Below are 5,415 nucleotides of genomic sequence, written 5' to 3' on the forward strand. Positions count from 1 at the left end.
CTCCAATTTGGCCCAAAACTCACTAAAACCCTCTCCATCATCTAGAGCATTCGATCACGATCGCGTGGCCGAAAACCGCACCTCATTTGGACTCTCCTAGCTCCTCCTACCTCTATAAATATCCCCTCCCCGAAATTCCGGATCCAAACCACCCTAAACCTAGCCCCGCTCCTCATCTGCGCGCCGGACACGTCCGTCCGCGCGCCGGACATCGCCGCCGCCCACTCCCGTCGCGCCACGTGGTGCACCACCACTCCCTCCACCGCTGGCCCGGGAAGCCCAGGAGGGGCCCCCGAGGCCCGTTGCCTCCCGCGGCGCCCCGCGCCCGACCCTGCCGCCAGCGCCTCGTCTCCGCCGCCCGCCGCCACCGCACAGGCCGCCGCGCGCCATTGCTGCCGCCTACTCCGGCGAGCGTCGCCACCAACCACCCGGCCACCTCGCCGTTCCGACGGCTTCGCCGCGCCGGAGCCCGCGCCCCCGCCGGCGACCCGCGTCGTTCCGGCCAGATCCGGTGAACCCCACCTCGCCGGCCACCACTCCTCCAACTCCGGCGCTGATTCCGGCGATCCTCGGATTGCGTGCAGCTACAGTAACCCGCTAGATCTAGATCCGGAGACGGTTGACTTTTTTTTCCCGAAACCCTAGTTTAGATGATTCTGTTCATCGCATCGTAACTCCTCATTCGTAACTCCGTTTTTGGCATATAGCATATCAAAATGTTCGCCTCAGAGAGCACATCATTTCATTCCATTGCATAATTTTCATTTGAGTTCATCTTGATGCCCGAAATGCTGTTAGAAGAGTGCTACTTGAGATAATTGTCAGATCTGCTGCTCCATTTAGCTATTTGTCATTTTTGCCATGATTATTGTGTGCATGATATGCCCATGAGCTCTACATATGTTTTGTTAAGGGTTTTGCTATCTTTCCAGAGATGCAACCCATGTATTTTTGTGATGTGTGTGGTGACTAGCACAAGCTTGCAAAGTGAGGCACTTGGTAATGCTGATTTCAGGGACTTAGCATTTCCACTAAGTCCTTGAGTTGTTTATCTCATATGGCCATATTTTCATGTTGTTTCCTAATGATCCGTGCCTCTTTTGGGGATGATCAGTAAGGATGTTTTGTTAATCTTGTAGTGCTCTATCCATCCATGTCTTTGTTTGAAATTATGGAGCACCCTAGCTTGAGTCAATCGAGCTCTACTTTTGCTATTTCATGAATCTGGGCAGATTGTCTACTTGTTAGCGATTTTGCCGAGGATGTTGTAGTTGATCCGTGCATGCTATGTTATTGTTCTTGCCATTTCTAGCTTGCATTTTGTGTATTATTGATGGGTGTATGCTTAGTTTGTCATGACTTGCTCCGTAGTGAGTGCATCGAGCTCGTATACATGCCTACTTGATATCTGTTTCAGCATGCTCCAATTTTCACTAAGTCTGAGAACTGATTATGTTTTTGCCATGTTCACATGCTTGCAAATGTATTTTCTGATCCCTTTTGGCTCAAGGTCACTAAGGGACTTTTGTTAAGCTCTTTGAGTAGCTCCATGCCATGCTTTACTTTGCCATGTTCAGGTCCTGTAGCATTTAGTTTTGTTGCTCCAAAGAGTGCTACCTGATCTGAAATTCCAGACAAGTGTTAATTTCACTAAGTCTGAGATCTGTTTACCATATGCATTTTTGCCATGCTTGTTTGAACCTGTTAATGGATGAATTGGCCGTAGGTCAGTGCTAGAATTTTGTTAAGCATCATGAATGCATCCCTGCCATGTATTGTTATGCCATGTTTGGGTGCTGTAGCATGTTCATCTTGTTGCATTTAGATGGCTACTTGCTGTAAATCGCAGAACATGGTCATATTTGAATTGCTTGCCATTTCCAAACCGTAACTCCGATTCTGGCGTTCTTTATATTGTTTTCAAGCGATTTCATCTCATCTTTCCAGTGGCATACTTGGAATTCCAGGTTGAGGCCGGGTTCATGCATTCCTTGTCACATCTTGCATATGCATCCCGCATCGCATCCCGCATAGCATATCATCTTTGCATCATATTGTTTGAGCCTTGCACGTGGTTGATTGTGTCCGTGTTGCTGGTTTGTCTTGTTTGGGTAGAGCCGGGAGACGAGTTCGCTAACGAGGAGCCCGTTGAGTTTGCTTTCGAGGATCCAGTCAACTCTGACAACTTTGCAGGCAAGATGATCATACCCTCGAAATCACTACTATCTTTGCTTTGCTAGATGCTCGCTCTTTTGATATGCCTATGCTACGATGCCTACCACTTGCCTTCAACCTTCCAAATTGCCATGTCAGACCTCTAACCCACCATGTATTAGCAAACCGTTGATTGGCTATGTTATCGCTTTGCTCAGCCCCTCTTATAGCGTTGCTAGTTGCAGGTGAAGATTGGAGACCGTTCCTTGTGGGAACATTATTTTACTTGTTGGGATATCATTATATTGCCATGTTATCTTAATGCATCTATATACTTAGTAAAGGGTGGAAGGCTCGGCCTCTCGCCTAGTGTTTTGTTCCACTCTTGCCGCCCTAGTTTCCGTCATATCGGTGTTATGTTCTCGGATTTTGCGTTCCTTACGCGGTTGGGTTATAATGGGAACCCTTTGATAGTTCGCCTTGATTAAAGCTTTTCCAGCAATGCCCAACCTTGGTTTTACCATTTGCCACCTAGCCTCTTTTTCCCTTGGGTTTCCGGAGCCCGAGGGTCATCTTATTTTAGCCCCCCCCTGGGCCAGTGCTCCTCTGAGTGTTGGTCCAAACTAGAGTCCTGTGCAGCGCCCCCTCGGGGAAACTCGAGGTTTGGTTTTAGTTGTATGGAGAGTCCATCTGAGTGTGCCCTGAGAACAAGATATGTGCAGCTCCTATCGGGATTTGTCGGAACATATCAAAATAAACACAGGGAAGCAACAACGCGAGCTATTGATCTATAACATAATTTGCAAAATACTACCAGGACTAAGTACATGATAAATTTAAGTTCAATTTAATCATATTACTTAAGAACTCCCACTTAGATAGACATCCCTCTAATCCTCTAAGTGATCACATGATCCAAATCAACTAAACCATGTCCGATCATCACGTGAGATGAAGTAGTTTCATTGGTGAACATCAGTATGTTGATCATATCTACTATATGATTCACACTCGACCTTTCGGTCTCCGTGTTCCGAGGCCATATCTGTATATGCTTGGCTCGTCAAGTATAACCTGAGTATTCCACGTGTGCAACTGTTTTGCACCCATTGTATTTGAATGTAGAGCCTATCACACCCGATCATCACGTGGTGTCTCAGCACGAAGAACTTTCGCAACGGTGCATACTCAGGGAGAACACTTCTTGATAATTAGTGAGAGATCATCTTATAATGCTACCGTCAATCAAAGTAAGATAAACATCACATGCAATCAATATAAGTGATATGATATGGCCATCATCATCTTGTGCTTGTGATCTCCATCCTCGAAGCACCGTCGTGATCACCATCGTCACCGGCGCGACACCTTGATCTCCATCGTAGCATCGTTGTCGTCTCGCCAATCTCATGCTTCCACGACTATCGCTACCGCTTAGTGATAAAGTAAAGCATTACAACGCGATTGCATTGCATACAATAAAGCGACAACCATATGGCTCCTGCCAGTTGCCGATAACTCGGTTACAAAACATGATCATCTCATACAATAAAATTTAGCATCATGTCTTGACCATATCACATCACAACATGCCCTGCAAAAGCAAGTTAGACGTCCTCTACTTTGTTGTTGCAAGTTTTACGTGGCTGCTACGGGCTTAAGCAAGAACCAATCTTACCTACACATCAAAACCACAACGATAGTTTGTCAAGTTGGTGCTGTTTTAACCTTCGCAAGGACCGGGCGTAGCCACACTCGGTTCAACTAAAGTTGGAGAAACTATCACCCGCAAGCCACCTATGTGCAAAGGCGTCGGGAGAACCGGTCTCGCGTAAGCATACGCGTAATGTCGGTCCGGGCCGCTTCGTCCAACAATACCGCCGAACCAAAGTATGACATGCTGGTAAGCAGTATGACTTATATCGCCCACAACTCACTTGTGTTCTACTCGTGCATATAACATCAACATATAAAACCTAGGCTCGGATGCCACTGTTGGGTTTCGTAGTAATTTCAAAAAAATTCCTACGCTCACGCAAGATCATGGTGATGCATAGCAACAAGAGGGGAGAGTATGATCTACGTACCCTTGTAGACCGACAGCGGAAGCGTTAGCACAACGCGGTTGATGTAGTCGTACGTCTTCACGGCCCGACCGATCAAGCACCGAAACTACGGCACCTCCGAGTTTTCGCACACGTTCAGCTCGATGACGATCCCCGGACTCCGATCCAGCAAAGTGTCGGGGAAGAGTTCCGTCAGCACGACGGGGTGGTGACGATCTTGATGTACTACCATCGCAGGGCTACGCCTAAGCACCGCTACAATATTATCGAGGACTATGGTGGAAGGGGGCACCGCACACGGCTAAGAATATGATCACATGGATCAACTTGTGTCTCTAGGGGTGCCCCTGCCTCCGTATATAAAGGTTCAAGGGAGGGGGGCCGGCCGGCCAAGGTGTGGCGCCAGGAGGAGTCCTACTCCTTCTGGGAGTAGGACTCCCCCCTTTCCTAGTTGGAATAGGATTCGTGGAGGGGGGGGAAGAGGAGAGAGAGGAGGAAGGGGGGCCGGCCCCCTCTCCTTGTCCAATTCGGACCAAGGGGGGAGGGGTGCGCGGCCCATCTCTGGCCACCTCTCCTCTCTTCCACTAAGGCCCACTAAGGCCCATATACCTCCCGGGGGGTTCCGGTAACCTCCCGGTACTCCGGTAAAATCCCGATTTCACCCGGAACACTTCCGATATCCAAACATAGGCTTCCAATATATCAATCTTTATGTCTCGACCATTTCGAGACTCCTCGTCATGTACGTGATCACATCCGGGACTCCGAACAACCTTCGGTACATCAAAATGCATAAACTCATAATATAACTGTCATCGTAACCTTAAGCGTGCGGACCCTACGGGTTCGAGAACAATGTAGACATGACCAAGACACGTCTCCGGTCAATAACCAATAGCGGAACCTGGATGCTCATATTGGCTCCTACATATTCTACGAAGATCTTTATCGGTCAGACCGCATAACAACATACGTTGTTCCCTTTGTCATCGGTATGTTACTTGCCCGAGATTCGATCGTCGGTATCTCAATACCTAGTTCAATCTCGTTACCGGCAAGTCTCTTTACTCGTTCCGTAATACATCATCTCACAACTAACTCATTAGTTGCAATGCTTGCAAGGCTTTATGTGATGTTCATTACCGAGAGGGCCCAGAGATACCTCTCCGACAATCGGAGTGACAAATCCTAATCT

This window comes from Triticum dicoccoides, chromosome 3A (assembly GCF_002162155.2).
Source record: "Triticum dicoccoides isolate Atlit2015 ecotype Zavitan chromosome 3A, WEW_v2.0, whole genome shotgun sequence".
NCBI classification, from domain to species: domain Eukaryota; kingdom Viridiplantae; phylum Streptophyta; class Magnoliopsida; order Poales; family Poaceae; genus Triticum; species Triticum dicoccoides.